Source organism: Callionymus lyra, chromosome 16, assembly GCF_982586985.1.
Source record: "Callionymus lyra chromosome 16, fCalLyr1.hap1.1, whole genome shotgun sequence".
NCBI lineage: Eukaryota > Metazoa > Chordata > Actinopteri > Syngnathiformes > Callionymidae > Callionymus > Callionymus lyra.
In genome coordinates this window covers 11,754,195-11,780,523 of record NC_141833.1, presented here as the reverse complement: position 1 = coordinate 11,780,523, position 26,329 = coordinate 11,754,195, and the positions used below count along the sequence as shown (strand labels likewise).

The 26,329-nt window shown below is 39.7% G+C and overlaps 1 long non-coding RNA gene across 1 annotated transcript; it reads left to right on the top strand.

Moving 5' to 3' along the window:
• The first annotated feature begins 12,502 nt into the window (after positions 1–12,502).
• Positions 12,503–26,226, top strand: LOC148063719 (uncharacterized). The gene is made up of 3 exons (XR_015713576.1): positions 12,503–12,598; positions 15,349–15,416; positions 24,908–26,226. It is a non-coding gene; the product is annotated as an uncharacterized LOC148063719 (long non-coding RNA).
• Positions 26,227–26,329: the final 103 nt, after the last annotated feature.

The following is a 26,329-nucleotide window of genomic DNA, read 5'->3' as shown; positions in this document are numbered from 1 at the left end:
TAAGTGTATATACTGTATTGTATATTGTGTATTATATCTCATATTGTTTTGTTTCTCTGCCAACGAGACAGAAATACATGCTTTAGAGGTCAGAAGGTCAGAAACCTCCACATCATTTCTCGACGTCATCTCGCTGAGAAGCGACACTTCGTCTCCTCACAGCCAGGGGGCGCTCCGTGCCGGGGCTCCGGGTCAGACAGAGCCTGAGTTCAGCTCCATCAATCTTCTTTCACCAGGGCTGACAAAAGAGACGTCAAATGGGGAGGAGGTGTGGGAAAACACTACAAGGCATTTCACAAGACAATACTTCATTTATGCATAGACGGAGACTGACTGTGTGTGTGTGTGTTTATGTGTGTGTGTGTGTGTGTGTTTGCCTGTGTCTTTATTCTTTTTCCATTAAAAACACTATTTATAAAATTAAACGATTTTCCTGCTGACACATTGAAATACAGTCTGAACTTAAATAATATCCAAGGAGTTAAATCTTAAAAATAACTAATATAATAACCAATGTAATCAAATGTAAAGTAAATCTGAGTCCCATGAATGTAAATATGCAAGTGTGTAATATTTATACACGAAATATACTTCATATTTGAGCTTTACTTTTATTTTATTTTTTTCTTCTGTTTCCGACTCTCCTGGCTCGCATCTCCTTTCCCACCCAAATCAAAAGCAGTGAATCGTGGGGGGTCATGTCTGGCCACCCCCCGGGAGAATAACGGGGTCCCTGTCTGTTCCACCAACGGTCCTCCACCATCCCTATGACAACAGCCAAAGACCCTGGAAGGCCCCCAGACTGGGGCGTCCGAGCAGATGCCCATAATTAACGCGGCTATACCGGAGGTGTCAGGGCTGACACGGAGGCAGACCCTCTCCCAGACTTGTCAGGGGCCCTTAAGGCCGGGGTGAAAAATGACTGGCCTTGCGGGTGCTTGTGGTGGCTCGGAAGGATGGGGGGGGGGGGTGGGGTGGCAATGCTGCCAACCCACCAGGTCTTGCCAGGATTGAACCATCATGATGTAGTATTTTAGATCTATTTCTGCCAGAAATTAAAAAAGAGGATCATATCAGACAAGAATAGTCGAACACAGAGACAGATACAGATCTATAGAAGGGAAACAGGAAGTGAAGGAGCGACTATTACATTTAATTTAATTTAAATCATTTTAAATAATCCAGTATAAACCTGTATAAAGAATTGATTTAGGGATTTTCTCAACATCCTCCTGAGTTGCTACACTGAGGCCCATGTGAAGCTGTCATGACACAATGACACGGGTGTGTGGCTTACACGCTTGACTGAGGGTGAGATTGGATCTCATCCTCACATGCATCTAACCTACAGATATATATATATATATATATGTGGGGGGCCGTTTCAGACGGGCCCCCGGAACACCCCGGCAGCCAGACCTGACTAATCCATGAAACACACTTATGAATATTAATCACTCGGTGAGAGTCTGTGAAGGAGTTTGAAGCGGGAACCAACATCATATTCATCATTTCAAGAGCATTACTTTAGAATTAAATCCACGGAAAACATTTTAATTTGATATGTATCTTTTTTAATTATTTCCTATTTTATAATTAACAAGACTAAGCATATTTTATGGGTCAAATATCTATTAATTAAATATGAATTCCAGTTTATCTCAATTGTTCTGAATAAATCTATTTCTGTTATTGGATGGTAGAGTTTAGTAAATGTATACCTTTAAATGTCCACTACTCTGTACAGCAAATATTCACAGTACAATTGTATTACATGTATTACTTGGACAGGTGTGAAAGCCTTCATGATAGTTGCTGACTAAGCAGTTGTTTTAAAAATATCAGAAACAGCAGGGGTTCATCTATGTTATATAGTACATTTATATACTGTATGTATTAGATGTAGAAGCTGTTATAATTGTCAAACATTGTTATTCATATCATAACTATTAGTAGTATAATTAGTTATAAAACTGGAGGCCATTGCTGTGTTAGTTATATCACCATCGTGTTTTATGTATATTAGCTTAAGGAGCTTAAGAAAAATAAAATTATAGTAATATTAATGATAGTAGTAGAAGTCATGGAATTGGAATTTGTGGAATACAGAAGTAATGGCAGTTTTAATAAGTTATAGTAGGTAATTATTGTAGCGTCTGGAGTAGTAAATGCAGTATTATTGGTGTTTAAAAATGTATATATTTAAAAAAATAAGTAGTAAAGAAATGGTGTCAGTAGAAGACATGTTTGAGTTTGATAAGTATTTATAAGTAGCTGTAATATTTGTAGGTGTAAAATCCTAAAAAAAATTTAAAAAAATTGCGTCCTTAACCCTTGTGTTGTCTCTGGGTCAAAGTGCTGAGAGATTGGATGAGAAATAAATGTGTTTGTGGTATCCCTTGCTTTAGGGGCCCATCGGGTCACCTCGATCCAGAGACAACACAAGGGTCGAGACAATCGGCTGCTCAGGGACATTTATTTATTTCCCACCATACATTTCCTCATCGTGGATGCGGGGGGGTGAAAGTTATCCCAGCTGCTCAGGGCGAGAGACGAGTTAAACCCTGAACAAGTTAGCCTTTCACAGAGCTATCAGTCTGTCTTTCTTTGGACTGTGGGAGGAAACCTGAGTGCCCAGTGTATACCCACATAAGTATGGGATGTTAGTAAATACTCAGCGACATAAAGGATGTACGTTGACTGAAGTTTGAAACTGAACCAGCAACCTTCCTGCTGTGATGTTGCGTGTTGACGACAAAACTGTCATAAAAACACCAGTTGGATTCACAGAAACTACTATAAAGTTTCAGGTATATTCTTTTGAACGTTTTTTGCACTTCCAGTTTCTTTGGAACCTCCTAAAGGTATGTCATGTATTTTTGCATGTAGTCCTCAATGAATACATTATTTCTTTATTATAAAGAATCAGTGGAAGTTGTTTACGGAAGAAGACCGTCACAAATTAAATGGAATCTGGCTAATGATTAATTTGTGGAGGAACTTAGTTACTGCTCACTTTAACTTAAGCCCATTGGTTACATTTAGAAGATGAGGTTTACTGTTCATACTTCAAAATATCAGAAACAAAAACATGTTTATGGTGTCAGTAAAGAATATAATAATGAAACAAGATAACACACTAAATAAGCCATAGAAAAGTTATGTTTAAATTTGTGTAAAAAAAAAATGTAATTAAGCTTATATATTTCTGTATCCAATGTTTCTTTCTTAAAAGGTTTTAAACCTACAGAGACGCACGAACACTTGGCTGTTGATCGCTGTTCCTTTTGCCGACACATAGGCGGAAGAAAAAAAACCTTTGTCGACTCAACTGTGCTCGGAACATGCTGCAGAGAAACTGGAAGCTGAAAGAGTTTTTATCCGTAATTGACTTGAAATCAAAACTGAGAGAATTTGAGCTCATTTGTAACTGTTTGATTGACATGACTTGTGTCATCTTGTCATTTTAAAGTAGTGTAAATGTTAAGTATTAAGTATATAGGAGGTCTTCATCCATTCATTAATCTCAATGGGATTTTATTACTGCTTAAGTGAGTTGAAAATAAAATAAAGAGAAGAAATGTGTGTGAATGTTTTCTTGTGTGTTTTATTTAAAAAAACTAAATAGATAAATCTAATAAAATACAGTCTAAACTACCATTTTTTAAGCATTAATCTACTTTTTTAAAATGATGATTGAATCCTTGTTTGTTGAACAATTACGGTCGAGGTGAAAACTAAAACCTGAGATGACACCAGAGCAGATCCCTGGTCCCTACGGGGTCAGCGGATCAATACCGCCCGGGTTAAAGAGACATCCGGCCGCTGTCCGGCGAGTGACCCCCATAGATCTCTAAATGCACTGTCCAGGAGCCCTCCAGTCCATCAACAGCCCAGTGGTCATCGGCACACTCTGCCGGCTCGCGGGGGTCAGCGGGGGTCACCCACCTCTGGCCCGGGAAGGACCTTTTGGTGGTCATTACATAATAGGACGTTTCCTTCGCTCTTCTTTCGATTCTTCTTGTCACTTAAAGGCCGTGAGTGTTTTATGAGGCTGTTTACTGGCGTTTCTGTCGCTCGTGAAAACCAACACAAGCTCGTAAACGCATTGAAAAGAAAAGAAAAGGTTGAGATGAGAGGATCTTCATTGTGAATTATCAAACATACATGTACTTGTGATGATGTATATTTTATATATTTCGATTTAAATATCAGCGCGAGAAGTACTAACTCAACGATCACAGACACAAACACACCGTCTGAATCACGAGCGAAGGATTTATTCCCCCCGGGGTCAAGGGATCAGGGAGCCAGACACCGTTTTATAGGGGGACAAATGCAGGAACACAGCGAGGTGGGACTTGGGGGGGTTTTGTCTGGGACCCGGGCCGGCCAATTATACTCTGGCGAGACACACTTGCTTCATACATGTGGGAACCTCCCGTGGTCTGCCGCTGAAATTAGCATGATTCAGAAATGATGCGTTTCATTCAGACCCTGGGAACCGATTTTAAGATGAGTTAAGGGAGTCTGACATGTGTGGCAGTGGATCTGTGAGGATCTTGATTCCACACAGAAATAACATCAACTCATATAATTCCTGTGTATTGATAATTACTATTTAAAATGTGTTTTATTTTGAAAAAAAAACTGTTTTTTTTCTTAAGTCACACTAGCTTGTGACTCTTCAAACCTCAAGACCCTTGTTTCGGTCAATTTTAGTCAATAATTAATCCTGTAAACTAGTCAAAATGAGTGAAACACAAACTATATACGGATTTATCTTGTTGCAGAGAAACAGGAAATATATTGCTATAGTGAGTTGTATTGTATGCACTTGTTTATTTGCCAGTCATGCTATTTAATTTCTGCCGGTATCTGCATCTGCCATACCATAAACCCTGTTCCATGGAAATAGTGTCTACATTAAACATTATTAATAACAAACATTAATATATAGTTGCAGTTATAAATAGTATTTTTCCATAAGGGGACTACTTTTCTGATGTGTTTCAGTTAGGGGGGAGGCCCCGGGTAAGAGCCAGGATACACTGGAGAGTTGAAGGCAAGGCTCAGCTATCTTTACATCACATTAATGTTGTCATAAATGTACAGACAACAGATGATCTGAAATGATGAGTAATGTTTTAAATACTGTCACAGAAAGTGTCGACTAAAGTCATGTGACCAGTAGAAAACATGGCGCAAAACATGTGACAACAGAAGACGATTTTCTCTCTCCCCCATATCAAGAAATTATGCTCATGGCTAATAAAACCTTTTATGGCGATGCATTAAAATCGAAGAAGATTGGAGAAAAATAAATCTTGCAAATAAACTGTAATGGAAACTCAAGTACTATCTCTGCAAAGAGTTGTTTTACATCATATTTTACTTTCTTTAACAAGATGGTGTGATGAAAAATGGGTTGAAACTGCACCTAAATACTCACAGTAATTCAATAACCGTGTTATATCATGTGGTAAAATGGACTGAAATACACTAATAACCGGGTTCTTGGAAAGGCCCTTTAACAAGGGGAGGAACGTTTATTTGAACATTTAAGACAGGTTTGTATACAGTCTAGAGAAACAACTAACATGCTGAAAACAAATCAATACGTAAAAATTGTTTCCTGTTGTTCCTATATTTTTGCTAAATAGGACCAGTTTATCGTCATATTTTAATGAAAAGTAAATGTTAGTAGGAGTTTATTTACATTTATGTACATATTACTGCAGCTTTAATGATTCAACATCTCAAAACCCAATGCTTTTTCACGTATTAAGAGTTAAATACAAGGCTGGCAAGATCAAATCTTACCTTAATATTAAAAGAGAAAGAATCAAGCATTTTTTTAAATTTTAGCCCAAACTGTTTGGACTTCACTTTTACAGACGTCAGGAAGGCAAGCTCATTATTCTGTAACTCATGCAAAGGCTCATGGGATTAATTACGTATGGAGTCGGGCGCTATATGCTACAGGGCTACCAGGGTTTATTCTTTTCCTGCTACTTTAGTTTTGCAGTTGAACCTGAGGGATGATGACGTGTTTTTGGTGAAGGGAGAGCTAAGCTTGGGATTTCATTCTGCAACAAAACATTTCACAGCATCATTCTGGCTCTTTTTTTCTGGTCCTTGTTCATCTTCAAATTGTAATGAATGACTTTTTAAATACACATATGTTTCTGATGCGATACTACTTTTGTAATACCTTCAATGGTGAAATGTAATTACATTTAATGAAGCATTTATTCAAGAAAACTGATCAAATTCAGCATCTTCATAACAACTACATTTATTATTATTAGAGGCAAATCCACGTGCAATAGCATTTTTACAGAAATCCTGCACATGTCTAAACTCAGAAGTCATCTACAATAATTACTTTTATACAGTAGTATATGCAAAAATAACCTGAAACAAAACAGAAAAATCATCGACACTTCAATACTGGATCCTGCTCGTTCTTCAATTGTGCTACAAAAGCATGAAAACCAACGTGTTACAAATCACCTTCAATCACTGACCAGGTTCAATGCACTCTTTAAATAAAAAATAAAGAGGTTCAAAATATTTTTATGAGGGACACAAGAAAGAGTTTAAATCAACTTTTCCAGTTTAAGAAAAATGTCCTTGATCCAGCATGTGTGGATTTAGTTTAACAAGTCTTTGGATAACAAAGAAACTACTTCGTCATTAATACAGATAAAATAATAAATTATGTTTGCATCTGTATATATTGCAATATGATATAAATTATAGTAACATATATTCATAAAGGTTAGTGATAGTAGTCATTATTCACTAGTCTAAATACAGGTAATGTGTCCACGTAGAACAATAGCTCTACATAATTCTGTTGTCTAAAAATGGTCGTGTTTAAATTCAGAAGACTCTCCTAATAATAATGTTAAATAATTATTTTAGTAGTTCCTGAGACTCGAATTTAAAATAAAAGATGCTTGTGTTTTTTAATGGACGCTACACAATCTCACCAGTTGAAAAGATCCTATTTTTAAATCAATAAAGATAGATACTGTATATCAATTGATATAATCTGTATACATACATTTTACTCGTCTTGATTTATCAACATCTTTATTAAGAGTCAAATAAAATACATTTGACTTCCATGTAAGATTTGAAACTAATTCAATATACATAAGTGTAGCGGGGCTGATGTCAGACTGTATATATAATAATATAACAGATGCTAAACGTTAAATGTAGTGTAACATAGACGATTGATTGTTGACTGACATATGTCATCTTCATCATCATCATCATCATCATCATCACCTCCCCCCCCTTCAGAATCCTCGCGCCTTCTCCTCTGAGCTTGAACTTGAGCGCGCAGGAATGCGGCTCGTGGGAACGTCGGGCTCGCGGGGGCCGCAGACGACCCCTGCATTGACGGCGGCAGGCCGGTGTCACCGTCATTACCATAAAAGTGCGCCGCTTCAAATGGAGGCAGGAGGCTGAGAGTCTGTCTTTCACAGCCGAGACAGACGCAGAGAGAGGCTGAGCTGCTGGTAAGAACCGACTCTTCTTTTTTTTTTTCTACCTCGTTACAGGAACTTTCCTGATCTTGAACTCATTTCAACTGGAATTATATTCTGACATTTACGACAGTGGATTCTTGACGCAATAAATAAAAACGTTTTAATCAAACGTTGATTTAAACAACATAATTGTAACGTCATTCTGATTTAATTTCAATATTGTCATTCCTGTCAATCATGCTTTAAATGTCTATGAACATGACACGTCAACGATATTTATTTCCTTATTTATATTTACGTATATTCAGTGATTTACCTTCAAAGCTAATGTCTTTTTTTTCTACGCAAGAAAAACACGTGACATTTTAAGGCCTTCGTTTGTTTCCACTTGGTTTCGTTGTGAAGCCCATAATCTTTCTGCCACGTGTGTGTTAAAAAATAGCGTAATCTTAATGTTTATTATACATTAATAACGGACTATTAAATTGTATGATACTACACGTAAAAAAACGCCTGCAAAATATATTTTTCCATGTTTTGATTTTACTTACAGAAATAACGAGACTACATTCAATGTTTAAATGAATTGAAATAGAATATTCGAATATGCATCAGTAATCTAACGAAATAAAATGTTTGTTAACTCATAATGGCATTATCATAATTTGCTCAAGGCCTTTGGCAATTCATTTCAGAATCCTACCTATATAATTGAATAAAACAAGCATCCTTGGAATATACATATTTTTCAAATCCAAATGGGATACCAGAAGTACAGCAAGTGGTAAATGGTAAAAATATATAAAACGTGTCAGATAATTTTCTGTCATAATATTAGAATGTTTTTAAGATTAAATTGGTCATTAATTAAATAAAACGTATATATAATGTGAATTGTTGATTTGGTTCATTTCAAAGGGAAATATTAGTATGTGTATCGTTTGTCTTTAAACAGCTCAACAAATATGAGATAAACTGGCTTATAACACGTGGCTCACCATTCTATTTATTTCTAAAATATTGATTCATATTTTTGAAAAACAATGCATACACGTTTTTTTATTACATTTCATTGCATTTTCTACACGCAAAATTCCCCCCTTTATTTGTGATGATTGGAGCCAATAATGTATTGATTTGTATGTCATAAGGCCAAAAATATCTGTACATTAAGTTCAAAGGTCCAATTTTTTTTTTAATTCTACAATTGGATTGACTTAGTTTGAACAATTAATACCAAAAACAATTTTTCGACTGGAAATAATAGATTTCAGTATCAAAAAACTGCTATTGTAGATCTGTAATAAAACATACCACATATGTTTTTCTAACGGTTCCAAATAATAAAAGTAAACATATTAAAAACAAAGGTGTTTAAAATGTATTTTTAAACAGCCCTATTTCGTCGTAGTTTCGTGTACAATGTATACCAAATAATATATGTGGTACATAACCAGGTGAGCACTGAGATAGACTGAATGTAAATACACACGTTTTGAAGTCATTCCATTTGTCACAATATATGTTTATATATTTACATGTGTGTATTGGTTATTGTTAATTACACCATGTTTAAATCATATACAGTATTCTTTCATCGCAACGGTTGGTGTTGAAATGGACGGCAGGTGTCGCTGATTCACCATCTCTGGTCTACTGTACACCTGCGTGTGTGAGTGTGTTTGTGTGTGTGTGTGTGTGTTTGTGTGTGTTTGTGTGTGTGTGTGTTGTGTGTGTGTGTTTTTGTGAGTCACGCCTCGATCATAAACAGATGAAAACATCCGCGGCGGTTGTTACTGCGCATCAGTGAATTGACTATTACGATATTTTACACATTTCATTATCAAATGTAGTTATTTAAACTAATATTCTGAAGGTGTATTACAGTACTTTGGGTTTGTCATTGGTACATTATTGATAAACCAACTTTAAAAGCAGACTAAACACACTCTCCCACGTGAAGAAATGACGTAAATGTCGCAGGTAGGAGATTATAGTGACCTGTTATATACGTGTTTGTGTTTTCTGCGTTTTATATTCATTTTTATTTAGCACCGAGAGCAGGTTACAGGCCCCTGGCTACACATCAACACGTCATCGTCAAAGCCATCATCGTCATCCTCCTTGTCGACCGTATAGCTTAACGTTACACTCCAATGGGTTGCAACGCGTGCACGCGCATGTGTGTGTGTGTGTGTGTGTGTGTAGGATTGTATCCCATAGTTCAACAATTCAATGGTTGAGAATCTAAACATTTTTAAATAGAAATCCTCTGGCAGTTTGGAGATCGTTTTTTAATAGTGTGTTTGTAGAACAACCTATACTACTACAACCATTCAATCCAACTTTATTTGTATCTTTATATCTGGACAAAATACAAAGACGCACCCAAACACACACGTGCGTTTGCAGTATAAGCAGGAACTGTACTGTGAATGCAAATATATATATATAAATATTTAGTGTACAAACATGTTTTAATAGTGGTTTAGATGTTTTATTTTCACACATTGACATCAAGACATAAATACATTTAATGCACATTATAAAATAGTACTTCTATATTATGTTCAGTTGCGATTTATTTATAGTATAATAAACCATTGTCTATTTTAAAACCTTACTTTAAATCTAAACAAATGTGTAGATTGATGCCAACTAATAAAGAAATGTTTAAAAAAAAAACAAATAAAAACTCCAGAATATTCAATGAGGTTTCTCTGCCATGTGCTCCTAAGAAGTATTGATGGAGGAGTTGAGGGTGAGGAGGGTGAGGAGGGTGAGGAGGGTGATGAGGGTGAGGAGGATGAGGAGGAGGAGGAGGAGGAGGAGGAGGAGGAGGAGGAGGCCCCGGGCTGCGCTGCAGTGCAGAGTTCAGCGGGAAGACATTGTTGTGAGCCTGGGAAAGTGTAGCGGGGCTGATGCCAGACTGTGTGGATCAGGGTGGGGGGACCCGCAGCATCCAGACCCCATTGTCATGTTAATGTCTCTCCCTGGCTCGATGTTGAACTTGATGTTGACTTCTTTCTCTCTTTCAGCACATGCACTTTTAGGGGGGTGCTGGTGTGTGTGTCTGGGTGAGGCTGGGGGGGAGTTGATGTCACTTGATGTGGGAAAATATTTAATCAGGCAAATACAGATAGAAAGGCTGAGACTTAACTGGATTATAAAGGCATTAAAAAGTTTAGGATCTTAAATACTATTTTGGTTTTGACACCACTATCAGATCAAGTGTAAGATACATTTACTATGTGGGTTATTTAAATAACGTTAGTTTATTTTAGTGTTCTCTATGGTGTGAACAAAGTTCTCTGTGAAAATAAAAACACACAAAAAGACATATAATCGCACATATAAATCATTTTAATTCTAATCATTTTATGGAGCAACACAAACTTATATTAGCATGTCTAGATTTCAGAGTAATACAATATAAAATATAAAGTATTTAAGAATGCAACAAAACGCAAGAGTCAATATAAGTTGTATTTTCAATCGTATTCAAATTGAACTTAAACACCTGATCAGGAATAATTAAATATATATTATTCTGCTACAAGATCTCGAGTTAAAAATATAAAATCAAGGTCATATTTTCCGGTACTGTCTTCTATAGCATGTAGCTTTGAGTCCAGTATTAAATGTATATACATTTCCGAGCTATAACTGGGGTTTTGTCATTATTGTGTTCAAATTATTTGACTCACAGTAATATTATGATCCATTGTGCGGTAGTTTCCTTTACATTTGTATTCTGTGCTGTCATCGAGCAACAGAGGTTCCTGTGGCTCCATCCCATCGTTGTCGAGCAGTAAGTGACGATTGGATCAACTTATAAATGATGCAAACTAGAGGAGGACAGGTAGAGGAAGAACAGGAGATCTTGTGCTGCATCCTGACAGAGCAGCGGCGCCTCCACGATGCTGATAACAGATTGCTCATGCGCAATAATCAGATATGTAACTGCTATCTGATGCTAGTTTGGTTTGGAAACCCAGAATGTCGCTGCCTGCACTCGTTTTATTGGTTTATCTGTAAACACACACACACACACACACTTGAGGAGATATTACTAGTTTGGCTCTTGTGTGGCTTCTTTATTTATGGAGGATGTGATTGTTATCAGCTTCTCCTCTGCCCAGATATCACTCATATCTTCGCATCACATCCACGAGGCTGCACGAGAATATGCTTTTTGGATTTAGTTCAGCAGCAGGAACTTCTATTGCGGTAATAGGTGACACCAGAATTCCTCTGCTGTAATTTGGTGTCTATGAAACCATTGGAGACTAATATAATGTACTTACTTACCTAATATAAGTTCATCCTTTGATACACAACTTATCTCTCCAGAAACCACAAACAAGTAAATACTGGTCTGTGTGTACATGATGGGATGAATGTTTAAATCATGAATTCAATCACAGTAAGCAACTGAAAATCGTATTTGTAGCCATATTTATTCAGCATTTATTTTTAAGAAAATGGTAGATGACATTTATCTTTTGTCTTTTCGCCTGTAAATGAAGCTGCTGTAACTATAGTTTGGTTCACATATGGATTAATCATCTTCTTTTTTAAGTCAAAATGGTGTTACTTTATCAAGGACATAAAGTAAATAAATATGCATATTTATCCTGTGGAAAATGATGCTCATTTATAATTTATTAGACATAAAAACCTTCCATTAAGCATATTAAATGTAAAATGTTGGATATTATAAACCCATATATATGCAGTTGCTATTTGTTCCGTTCCTTACATTTTCCTGAATGGCATGTTTTTGGTTATAATGGTGAAAAAAAAGCATTTATTTTAGACTAGCTTCAGCGTCATATTTCTCTCTCTCTCCTCTCCTCCACCTTCCCTCCCTCTCTCTCTCTCTCTCCCTCCCTCGCTCTCAATGGGCGGAGTTAATGTGTGTGTGTTCACCATGTGGACGCTGCTGCTGCACTTGTCAGTCGCAGTTCACACTCGCAGGACGTGGTTCTGGTTCCACAACTGAAGGGACCCTTTTTTTTTGTTTCAAATCAAGTCACACGCTCACAAAGACGGAATAGAGATTTTTGGGACGGATTACTCCTGCTGTGTGTGTAAGTAGTTTTGTATTAATGTGATTTTATTTTAAGAAATAGTTTGAATTTTTAATTTATATTGAGTTGAACTTGGACTTTTTGTGTGTTGCATCTTAAGTTAAAGTGATCATAAATATGAATAGTTTCTTAATGGATGAAGCTTCACTGAGTCTGAAAAGTTTGTCAATTAAGTCTCCAATTAAGAACTACATTTTAATATTTTTCCACGGTAGAAGGTGGATGTTCTCAAGTGTGTGTGTGCGCGTGTGTGAGTGTGTATGTGTGTGTTCGATCATCGGAGGGGGAGAAAAAAAAAAACCGGGCCCCTTTAAGAGACGACGGGTCAGTTTGTGTCTTTGGTTATCTAGCTGTATGAGTTTTAATTTCATAAAGCTAGAGAACCGAAAGTACCAACTGTCGCCCAAAAACACTTCTCAGCCCCGGAGGGTCCGCGCGTGCCTCGGAGGATGGAGAGGAGGAGACGCCGGTGATGACGATGATGAGGATGAAGATGATGGTGATGAGGATGAGGATGATGGTGCCGGGGTTGGCAGCTGGATGCTGGGGTGGACGCGGGTGATGATGATGATGATGATGATGATGATGATGATGGGTGAGATGATGAGATAGAACGCAACATCGGGCGCGCGTGCGCGCGTGTGCGTGTGCTAGGATGCTACAAGGCCCTGGACACCAAGACAGTGAGCGGCGACACTTTCCACGAGAAGCAGAACCACATGGATGTGATGTTTGATCACTTGTTTCTCGAGAGCGGAGCCGCTGATTGGTTCCGATCCCCTCCCACGTGATCAGAGTCAGGCAGCGTCCCCTCACATGTGGCGACTGTGAGCAGCATCCATGTTTGTGTCGCCTTGTGTTGACTTGTTTTTTTTTGGTGTGTAGAAAGACAGTGTTTATACCTGTGAGTGGTCGGGATGTGTGTGTGTGTGCAGGTGAGGTCAGGGGAACACACACACACACACACGCTACACACCATGTTTTTTCCCAAATGTGTCACGTGTTTGGATGGTGGATATGTTTTTAAAGATGGATTCTTATCAAACCATCCTCGCCTTTTACTCTAAACGTTGATCAAATATCAGTAGATTGGGATAATTCCTGTCACCTCCGAGGCCGTTACCCCGGCTGGCTGGGTGAAGCTGTTGACGATGGTGTGTGGGTTGAGTCTTGCTGTTCAGACTCGCCATGTAAACGTAACAGTTTGTGTGTATATTGTTACAAAATTACAATCTTTAATACGAGTGTGGTGACCACTGGAAGTCCATGACCTGAATGACACCCTCGTAGCCAAATAAAGGTGTATTATTATCCAATATTTCTCTTAAACTACTATTCTTTTAGATAAAAAATGTGTGTTTTCATATTTTTTTAATCTACAGAGCAAACATTTAAGGTTGTAGTACATGTTTGCAAAATAATATTGTTCCACAACTCAACTCAACTCAAACCTTAAACATTTTTTTGTAGTATTTTCCAACATAGCTAATTCTAAATGTAATAGAAATACTTCACTATTAACAATAAAGTAGTTGAAATAAATTCACTAAATTCAACACAATGCCGTTGTTTTAGCATGAAAGCTAAAGGAAAATAGTTTCAAGACTGCATTTAAAAATCACATTGTGTGGATATCATTATAGGAGCATCTTAGAATTTTATATTACAAAGCCAAAGTTGTTTTTTTTGTCGTGCTACAGTTGTGAGCGTTAGCTCCATATGTTTTCTTCTGAACTGTTGTTTTCAAAAATGCTATTTTCAGAGCCAAATAAAAATTGTTTAAAGACCCCGCTTTTCAATTTTAAAGGTTAGGATAATAAAACTTTTCTATTTGTTCTTACTTTTGATTTTGATAAAGTTGTTAATGGAGTAGAAGCTAAATGCTGCTAGCTAGCGCAGGTGTAGAACAAGAAGCCAAAATTTTAAAAAAAAAATGCTCTGCTGTTGACGATGAATCCTATATATTAATGTAGTTATATGTTGGATTCTCACCACTGCGTGTGGATTGATGTTCTAGAAAAGCCTCCCGCGGGCTCGACACTGAGCACGTGGAGCTGGAGAGACGGGCCCATCTCCAGCCTCCACACTTTCATCACTGGAGCTCAATCCTGTTAGACATGGCAGATATGTTCACATTTGTATTCGGGCCGGCTGGATTATTTTCGTGTTCGACTGCGAGATAAGAACAAAATGGGACAATGGCTCGGAGTTTGATCTATTCTTAGAGCAGAAGCGGCAAAAGCTCAGAGATGACTGAATATCCCACAAGTCCCAGCATGCTCTATTTAGACCATGACTGACAATATTTGATGTGCGCCGTTAAACAAGTGCTCGGATGCCGCTCGTGCACACTAGTGTGTGTTGTGCACGCCATCTACATAAAGCGCGTGCACGCCTCGCTATGATGCGTCCACCATCTTGCTGCGAGGAAGAGGAAAAAATATCCAACCTTTTCATTACTTCATTGAGTTCTTCGGTCCAATTTGTGTTTAATTCATTAGCGTCTCCGATCCTTTGGAACAATAGGGTGACTCTGCACTCATTTCACTTTTACCAAAATCGCGACGTTTAGCATCTGAAAATAGATTTAACCTTGTGTCGAAAGTGCGGGAAAAACATCAATAAAAACAATCTTGTTAGCGACGAGGTCACAATAGTTACTTTTATCTATTTCCACTTACGTCTGTCAATCTTCACTCCTTTTAAATCTGTGAGTCATTTGGTTTTATTATGATTTCTTGTTCTTCCAGGAGAAATACAACCTTGGCTGTTTAAACTACTCAAAGGAGGATGAGGCGCAACATCGTCGGCCCTGAAGGTAAATACTCATTTTCATGAAGCGCTGTGTGAAGATTCTTCAAAAAAAATTAAACTCCACGTCAAAAAAAAAGGCACAAGACAAAGAGTTATTAACAGTCACGTCCCAATTGATCTTAATTTGAGCGAGACGTTGGCTTAACTTTCCTGTGCCAGACATCTCAGAATATTAATACAACTTTGAGGAGAAGTGGTCGTTCAAACGTAGCCATTGAAAACACAAAATCACTTAAAGTAGTGATGACAGCGAATGCAACACTTTATTTGATGCTCAAACTTCTGTTTACTTGTGACTAAAAGTGTTTATAGGTTTTAGAATTGAACACAGGGAAGATGTTATTAGTTGAATATTGAAGAATATTTCACCTGATTGTCAGATTCTATGTTTTATTTCTGAGTAACATATTTCACACTAACAATGTAGTTAAAAACGAACATAAAAACTGTGCAAAGAGCTTAATTTTAGGTCTGTGATCTTTGACGCATCTTTATCTATCTTGTCTTGTATCTTTACAAGAAGTGATTCAAAGTCATTTTTTCACAAATAATCCACCTTTTTTAACTTTTCTGCTCAAAACTGTGTCTCGAGCCATTGTCGTCTCAAAGTTAATTAATTCTTGGTCAAATAATTATCAAGACTGTTTGTCTCATGGACCGTTCATATTCATTTTTTAACAAAGATTTTATCTTAGAATTCAATTCGACTTAATCCCCACCTTGTCTTGAAATTTAAGATTAATTTGGAAATGAGACTGACATTAGTAACCCAGAAAATGTTTTACAGTTGGGGGTTGAAATTCAAAGTATTTATGTTTTAGGGGAATTAAACCATGCTGTTGTTGTATAGTCTTGTTATACAGACTTTACTGCTTTGGAGGAAATTAGAAGATGATGAAGAAGAAACTGTTGCTTATAATGCATCATAACTGTAGCTTTAGATAAGCATCACGTGTCCTTATTTGTAAATTAAACAAACTTTTAATTTATTGGTAATATGTAACAACATATAGTGATTTATAAACTACTTCTTTGTGTGTTTTAGCACCTTATTATTCATTTAATAATCATCATAAAGTACTTATTCAACACTTTGTTCAGCATCTAAATCAACAACACCCCAATATCTATTTATTACCAACATATAAGAAATATTTTGAATTATTAATGCTTTGGTTTATTCCCTAATCTCAAGTGTAAATGTATTGTAGCTTCTATATTTACCTCAACCGGATTTATTTAAATTGTTTTTAAGTTGTGTAGCTTCTCCTTAAACACACATTAGAAACTTGTTTTTCTTTAGAATTATGGCAACCACAGAGTTAAAACTATCCTTGTAAAAAAGACAAACGTTATCTTACGTGATCACTGAAAAGGATCGTAAGCAACACGGAACCATGTTAAGTATTTCCTGCCCTCGCCGGACACAAAGGTAGAAGATGAATGGATGAATAAACGTGTCTCACGGTGATATGCTACACACTGTAAAGCTTGAGCGAGTGACAATCTTTGTGTTTAATAGTTTGAAGGTTTGAGCAGTCCTTTTAGAAGTCTTCCCACACACACACACACACACACACACACACACACACACACACCTTACTGTGTCCCACTCATGCCGACAACGAATTATCCCTTTAAACACTGTGATCCTATTTGTCAGGTGGAGTGTGTGGTCGGTGCCGGGGAGCCGGTCGTGTAATCTTTGCTTCGGTTCTTTATCCCGTTAGGGTCGGCGCTGTCGTAGGTTCAGAACCTGCTCATGTGGAAAGAGGTTTTTGGGTGGCTCTGTCCAATCGGCCTTTGACGAGCCAAACCTTCCGTGTTCAGACTGTATGGCTTATTATTATCAACATTAACATAAAGGTAGACGTTGCATAATTTACTGTGTGTTAAGTAAAAACAGTGTTAATCCCTGAAGGGGGGGGGGGGGCTGTGGACCGAATATATTCCGACGTGTTCCAGGGGTAAGCGATCACAAACCCGAAGGCATGTTATTTCGGAAACATCACACGAAAAAAAAAAACGTTCCCCGGCTTTCCACGAAAACGTTCCCTTCCAAAATTCCCACTCATAGAATTTCGCCGTTGAGAATTAGACCATGAGTACATATTGTTAGCAAGGTCACATCTTCATGGTTCCACAACCTTGAGGCTCAATGGAACGCTCAGTTATTCAAATTTAGGGACGGAGTTCTCTGAATCGGGCCCCGATTTTCCCAAGCTTTTATATTAGCATATGCAAGGACTGGCCTGTGCTGCTGTTTTCTAAAGTGGATGTAAATTATAACCTCAGTATTATGCAGCATGATGGGAGATAAATCTCTGCAGTAATGCATTGCAGCCAGTGGGGTAAAGGTGGTGTGTGTCGGGGTGGGAGTGGGGGTGGGGGGGGTAATGTGTGCATGAGGTACTGTACCATCATTGTGGCAGATGGAATACAGACGAGCCAGACTAATGGTTTCTACTGTTGTTTTTTTTCTGCAGCGTATTCTAAGATACTGTTGCGAGTGTGTACACATCGTTATAAAACAAATATTAACACAGTGAGATTACCGAGTCGAAATTTGCACTTGTGCGGTCCAGAAAAAAGGCTGAAGGGGCTCCAGGCCTCACGAGCGGAGCGGAGATCTCTTTGGAATCCCTATGCAAACTAGGACTTGAATAATGAGACGTATTTATGAAGGGCTGGGAAGGAGGTCCGGCTTTTGAAAGCGGGCCGGAGCTTGAATGGGGATGGAAGGAGGGGTGCGTCAGACGAGGGGTGCGTGGGGGGGGTAGCGGGTGCTGGTGAAGGGGGTGGTGGGGGGTGGGGGGGGCGTACAGGGGGCCCCCAGCGGTCCTGGGCCTCGGCTGAGGCAGCTGTGAAAAGGGGTCCCGTCTTTTTCCCACGCCCAGCAAGACGCGAAACATTAGCACAACTCGCAAGGGTCAAGTCTTGCCGCTAATATATACACACATACATAAGCACGCACACACGCATGAGGGTGTGTGTGTGTGTGTGTGTGTGTAAAAGTTGTGCAAATTAACAAGCCGTCTGGAAAGCTCTGTGACACGGGGACACCTGCTATTCTCCCAGAATGCTTTACTCTCTCATCGGGGCCTCGCACGACTGACAGCACAACAATTAGGTCATAGTTTTCAACTTGAACTTAAATTCCAGCTGACGGTCGGCCTGTTGTTCATCAGGTTACTTTAGTTACTAGTTACTAGTTACTAGTTACGTCTTTCAAAAGTAAAGTAACTCTCCTTACTTTAAGTTAATCCTTGTGTACGTAACTACTTACTAGGAAAATTAAGTGTTTTTGGAAGAGTATGTTTGGATACTGTTAGTAAAAAATCAGGGAAAGGGTAAGGACAATAAATGAAATAAACAAATAAAATAAAATAAATCTTACACAAGGATGCTGTTTTAAAGGATACAATAGAATAATGCATAATCATTTTGAAAGGAGGTTTGGAAAATATATTAGGGACAAAGGCTGGTGAGACATTGTGTAATGTTAAAACAACCTTTTAAGTATAATTATCCATAACAAAGAGTCCTGTACATACACGTTATGAACAATTACAATAAATTGAACCAACATTTATTATTATTATCATCATCATTTATACTCACTTTGCTGCCAAATCATTTTAAGCTAAGATAAGATAAGATGTCCCTTTATTCTTCCCAAATTGGGAAAATGTATGTTGTCACAGCAGTTAAAAAAACTCATATATATACATTATACTACGACAAACAGTACACACGTTAAGGATAATAACAAATACAATTATAAATGCTGATGAATAAATAAACAGAAATAATAGTGGACACAAGTGGGAAAGGGGAGTTAACGTTGAATTAACATTCACTAAACATTATATTATTTCATAAAAGCAGTGGGAAACCTCTCATTCTGAAAGCGCAGGTAAATAAATCCGGCGTTAATGTTGCGTTTCAATAATGAGCTACATTTGTTTCCGAGTTAATAATACTTGTTACACGTACATCCGTTTACGTGACATTAAAGTCTGCTGATATAGCGAAGAAGAAGCCACACAAGAGAGCGTCCTCTCGCTAATGGACGCTCACTAATCATTTCGAATGAATGAAACCGTTGTGCGTATCTTTTACCGCCTTTTCTTCAAAATGTTGGCGTTAAACTGGTTCCTACCCTCTCTCTCTCTTTCTCTCTCTCTCTCTGGATAGCGACTTAGCAATGGGAGCAGTGCAGCATTCACTTCCCTCCCCGACCATCGCCATAGCTACATCACAGCGACACGAGGAGAGTCGCAATAATTCTGCTCCCCTGCTGTAAATTCAGCGATATAATAACTCTCTCAGTGTCCCCAACGAAAATCCTCTTCTTTTCTTTTTTTTTCCGCTGAAATCTGTCCCGGCCTGTCCCTCGTCTCCGTGTCCCCCCCCTTCTCGTTATCACCGTTCCCCCCTATTCAGATGCGCCTCCAAAAAAGAAAAGGGGGGGCCCCTTCTAATTAGCTCTGTAAAGATGCTTTGTGGCGTCAGCGTGGCCACCAGTGTGTGAACTGAGAGGAGTTGTGTGACAGCTAGTGTTTGCATAGAGAAGGTGTATACAGGCTCTTAATGAGGTTTGTTAGCTGAGTGTGTATCCAGCTGTTTGAATACACTCTCGGCAGCCATTGAAGAAGATGAAGAGCGGAGCGAGGAGTCTTTCAGCGGCGGACAGTGGAGAATGTAGATGATGTTTCATTTGAATGGACGACGAGAGGCGCTCGTTGCTTTTTTTTTGCCGCTGTTTGTCATAACCAAAGCAAATAAACAAGAGGTCATCACGCGTGTCAGATGTTGCCCAGATGTTGCTTCCTATCGCCCGCTGACTCCGTGCCAAGGAGATAATGATAGAATAATTCTTTGGTGAAATTGACGACTGAAGGTCCTTCTGCCGGACCTCCTATTGCACAGTGTTTAGTCTTTGTTGAGCAGAGAGCGTTTTCTCATGTTTCATCGCCAGTTTGGCACAAACATTTTATCGCTGAAAGAAAAACAACCGGCGTGAGCCTCATCTTAACGGCTTCATGACTCCCAGCAGTTATTCGTCTTATTGTCATACAAGCGCTGGAAGTATCTGTCGTTTCGCTTTATTTATCAACCGATGGAAGGGACTTTACAACGTAAATATGTTTATTAAATCAAGACAAAAAAGGTAAATCTGTAACACATTTTTATGCATTGGTATTTATATAGTGTCTCAACAATACTTATACTGATAACTTGTTTTAAAAATTATCTAACATTGTTTAAATAAACGTCTTTCAATTCCTTAATGCTTATATTTGCTGCTAATGTTAGCATCTTAAGCTAGGTAGCATTTCCCTTAGAGTAGCATCTATAGTTCATTTTAATTATATATATTAATCATAAGAATTAAACATTTCCAATGGAGTTTTAGGTAAAGCATGAATCTGTGGTGTCATATTGATAGTAAAACCTTTTGGTAAGCATCTGTAAAATCTGTTGCTAATTGTTAGCTTTACTGCCATAACTGAATAGCTACAAATACAATAATAAATATGCTACTCGTGCGAATATGGTTGATCCACTAATTCACAATTTGTTTATTTTAAAGGCTTATATATCTTAGTAGTTCTTTTGAGAATTTCAGTTTTCAGTGTAGCAAGAAGATGGTTGAAACAAACAAAAATACTTTTAATAAAATATACATCGATATTTTATTGCGTCTCCAATATTTACGACATCTTAAGAATTAATTTAACCTCTTAAAAAAAGTGTAATGTACTCAATATTGATTAAAAACAACAGCTCGGGGGACAATTTCTCAAATAGAGAATTATTTTTGCAGTTTTTCTGTTTCTTCTTCAATGCCTTCAAGTTCCCGATAAACACTGACACAGCGAGCATTTCCCCCCGTAGAGAACAGTCGTGTGTAGAGAACAGTCGTGTGTAGAGAACAGTGTAGAGAACAGTCGTGTGTAGAGAACAGTGTAGAGAACAGTCGTGTGTAGAGAACAGTCGTGTGTAGAGAACAGTCGTGTGTAGAGAACAGTCGTGTGTAGAGAACAGTGTAGAGAACAGTCGTGTGTAGAGAACAGTCGTGTGTAGAGAACAGTCGTGTGTAGAGAACAGTGTAGAGAACAGTCGTGTGTAGAGAACAGTCGTGTGTAGAGAACAGTCGTGTGTAGAGAACAGTCGTGTGTAGAGAACAGTCGTGTGTAGAGAACAGTCGTGTGTAGAGAACAGTCGTGTGTAGAGAACAGTGTAGAGAACAGTCGTGTGTAGAGAACAGTCGTGTGTAGAGAACAGTGTAGAGAACAGTCGTGTGTAGAGAACAGTGTAGAGAACAGTCGTGTGTAGAGAACAGTCGTGTGTAGAGAACAGTCGTGTGTAGAGAACAGTCGTGTGTAGAGAACAGTCGTGTGTAGAGAACAGTGTAGAGAACAGTCGTGTGTAGAGAACAGTCGTGTGTAGAGAACAGTCGTGTGTAGAGAACAGTCGTGTGTAGAGAACAGTCGTGTGTAGAGAACAGTGTAGAGAACAGTCGTGTGTAGAGAACAGTCGTGTGTAGAGAACAGTGTAGAGAACAGTCGTGTGTAGAGAACAGTGTAGAGAACAGTCGTGTGTAGAGAACAGTCGTGTGTAGAGAACAGTGTAGAGAACAGTCGTGTGTAGAGAACAGTCGTGTGTAGAGAACAGTCGTGTGTAGAGAACAGTCGTGTGTAGAGAACAGTCGTGTGTAGAGAACAGTGTAGAGAACAGTCGTGTGTAGAGAACAGTCGTGTGTAGAGAACAGTCGTGTGTAGAGAACAGTGTAGAGAACAGTCGTGTGTAGAGAACAGTCGTGTGTAGAGAACAGTGTAGAGAACAGTCGTATGTAGAGAACAGTCGTGTGTAGAGAACAGTGTAGAGAACAGTCGTGTGTAGAGAACAGTGTAGAGAACAGTCGTGTGTAGAGAACAGTGTAGAGAACAGTCGTGTGTAGAGAACAGTCGTGTGTAGAGAACAGTGTAGAGAACAGTCGTGTGTAGAGAACAGTGTAGAGAACAGTCGTGTGTAGAGAACAGTGTAGAGAACAGTCGTGTGTAGAGAACAGTGTAGAGAACAGTCGTGTGTAGAGAACAGTGTAGAGAACAGTCGTGTGTAGAGAACAGTCGTGTGTAGAGAACAGTCGTGTGTAGAGAACAGTGTAGAGAACAGTCGTGTGTAGAGAACAGTCGTGTGTAGAGAACAGTCGTGTGTAGAGAACAGTGTAGAGAACAGTCGTGTGTAGAGAACAGTCGTGTGTAGAGAACAGTGTAGAGAACTGTCGTGTGTAGAGAACAGTCGTGTGTAGAGAACAGTCGTGTGTAGAGAACAGTGTAGAGAACAGTCGTGTGTAGAGAACAGTCGTGTGTAGAGAACAGTCGTGTATAGAGAACAGTGTAGAGAACAGTCGTGTGTAGAGAACAGTCGTGTGTAGAGAACAGTCGTGTGTAAAGAACAGTGTAGAGAACAGTCGTGTGTAGAGAACAGTGTAGAGAACAGTCGTGTGTAGAGAACAGTCGTGGCGACTGCTTAACGCTCAAATCAGGAGGAGGCGGAGGTGAGGATGAGGAGGAAATGAGGTAGGGTGGGGAGCCAACCAGCAAGGGCAACACACTGACACCGAGATAGTAAACTGTCACTCACGGTGCAACACACTCAAGCATATTGCCATCATCCACACGACCCAACTTTCTCCATCAAGCCTTTTTTTCTCATTCTGCACATCTATGTCGAGCCTTTTCTTATTCTATGTATCCTGTTCTGAGCGGTTATTTTAACCACTCGTCTCTGTCATCGCGGTCGACATTATTACAGGTTAGATAACACCTACTTCACTGCATGATAATTTATCGCAGCTTAATCATTCGTTTTCAGCTGAAACTAGACTATAATTCCTCAGAGTAGCTTCACTCCCTTGAGCGACAATCTTCATGATTTTATACTCGCAGCGAATCTCTTTGATTTTACAATCTCATGGAATCCATTGTGACCTTTTTATGTTGTGACATGAATTTCTCACTGTTTAATAATATATTTTCTATATTTTCATCGACTCTGGTCTCATGGTCCAAGTCCTTCTGTTTTTGTTCCTCAAGTCCAAAGCCATGGGTCAACCCTCCGACCCCCCGAGCCCCCCCACCCCCAGCCCATAGACAAACATATTCTTCTATCTCCCGTCAGTCTCCAACCTCCCTCCATTCCTCTTCTGCTATCTTGATAATGCAGCTCTTTCTCTCCCTCCGGGTGGAGGGCTGCCCTGAACCAACATTGTCCCCTACAACGGCACTTGTGGGGGGCCCTATTGTGTGTGAAGGAATGGGGAGTTAACACCCATGTCTGAACCCACTCAATGGGGGCATTGTGTCTGAAAAAAATCGTCCCCCCAATTCGCCCGATCTCACCCCACAACGCTCCCCTGAACAGGCCAAGCTCGGGGCTACTCTGGGTGCTCCCCCCATTATGGACAGAGAGTAGAATATGGGTGAAAAATGATGAGGCCCCCAGGAGCCCATCTTACTTGTGGTGGTCATAATTACAGTGAAAAGTTATGGCCGAGTAAGAATTTGAAGTATTTAAAAATCAGGCGATATGATGCATATATATTATAATACTGTAGTATTGTCCAAGTACTTGACTCTTTGCAGAGTTTACAGACCACAATGCTTGAGGAAGTCATAACTACTTAAATTTATGTCCAAACATCAGCTTTAAAAGCTGCTGGAGTCGACTGTATCCTCTCGTCCTCAGGCATCACCGGGATCTTGCAAGATTTGATTGCTCTTTAATGCGGGGGACGGGGTTGATTGTAACACGCTCAAAGAAAAGCGTAAATATTTGCATGTTAATTGTACATTTAAAAAGAAATACATTGCTTTTCTATACCGTATCATGTCAGAAAACATCGCAGTGTTAAAGGGTATCGGTGTTTTCTTACACCCCCAATATTATAATATTTTTCAATTAATGCTGAATTATATAATGGATTTTCAGAAGTGCTAATATACAGCAAAAGTCTTAATTATCTAGGACTGGAAAAAAAAGAGAAACCCGCCACGGCTTCTTTACGAAGTGTTTTCCGATGCTTGCCACTTCTGTGATCGATAATTGAATCGTCTACTACTGACCCCTCACATTGTACTTGTAATTAAACACGCTAATGAAAGAGAAATGTTGTTCAACGAGCGCCGGAATCGCCGCCGACGATTAGCAAAGGGATGATTCATACTCTCGGTTAATGACTCAAATGCCGACAGTGCTGCAGAAGAACAACATCCTCCTCCTGGCACGGTTTGAGATGTTTCTGAAAAGCAGCTCGGAGCGCCTCCAGGCAGGTTACCAAAGAGCAAGTTGCTGTTTCTTCCCACATATATTTAATCAAAGTCTCTCTGTTACTGTTTACATTTGCATTTGCATTGAGCGAAGCGAAAGCACGGAGCCAAAGGTTAGATTTTTTAAAACGCTCCGATTTTTTTTTTCCTTTTCCAGATGGAAACGAGGGTGGGTGTTTGGAAGGCTTCTGGATGACTGAACTCGGAGACCCGCTGGAGCTCATCACCATCGCCACGGGCTCCCGTCTTCTTCTTCCCGTGGCCCCTACCTCTAACCAGGGTCCAGCCAGCGGAGCCCGAGCAGGGAAGCCAGTGAGTGGGCCGGGGAAGGATGGAGAAGCTCCCCGAAGGCCCATCTGAAAGCTGCTGGCATGCAGGAGAAATCAATATCCACCACGGTGCCTCCTCGGCCCTGTGTGGGGTTTTCCGGGGTTAGTCTGTGGCCGCGGGGGCCCGCTAGACCTCCAAAGGACGTGCCCTGTGTGGCCCTCAGCTGCAGCTCCTTCAAACCGGACCGCGGCCCTCCACAGGCTGTGTGTGTGGTTTGGCTTGAAGGGGGGGATCGCTCCCCCAAAATAATAACGGGGGGAAATGTTGAACGACCGCCAACAGTTTTTTTCTGAAAAAGATTGACATGTTCCCCACATTCTGCTCCAAAAAACAAGCCAGATAAGAGACTTCCATTATTTTATTTTTTTCCCCGGGTTCTGCCGTCTCAGACGTGTGTGGTCGGAGCATCGTGGACGCCGAGGTCCGGCAGGAGCAGAGAGAGCGGTTCCGGAAAAAAAAAAAGGCAAGTATCTCTCCACACTCCCGAGTGCTCTCTCATTACCTAATAGGGCGATATGGTGCGTGTGTTTTCATTCAAGTGGGCACTGATACAGACAAAATGGCTGCCAGTCTCGTTCCTCTGCCAAAGATGGCGGGCGCTGCGCCGTCGCCTGCCATCTGCGTCCTCCCGTTTTTTTTCCCAGTCGCCGCATGCAAATCGCCGCTAATTGCATTTGCATAGCAGCCTAGCATGTCGCGGCGGCTGCAGGTAGCGTTTTTTTCCTTTTCTTTTTTTTTTTTTCGGAACCTTTTGATTGGTGTACGCGAAGCGTGGGTCGCGGCACCATATGGCGGTTAGCGTGTGATGCCCCCCTCATGCAAATGTGACACTGTAGAAAAGATTAAGGCTTTTTTTTTTTTCGGCACTTCCTTAATCAGACGCCGTCATGTGTGTCTTTTTCTTACGACGCGTCCATAATGCACAGATGAAAGCATTAGGGCAAAACACAGCGGCTCAGACTCTTAATTAAGGAGGGATCCCCGGGCCCGACCGAGACCAGACGGGTTGGACCCCTTTAATGGGCTCATTTTTATGCACGCGGGCGTCTGGTTACCATGACGCCGGGCACGACAAATAATCAGTTTTTTCCTCCCCGAAAACCCTGATCTTATTATTGGGGGAAAAAGATACATGTCTCAGGTACCTTTTTTTTTTCCCCCGTCTAAATATGCAGGTGTCGTTTATTTCGGGGGTCATCTCGCCACAATGACGGCGCCGCTCGTGTTTGCATCCGCGGGCAGCTGCCAG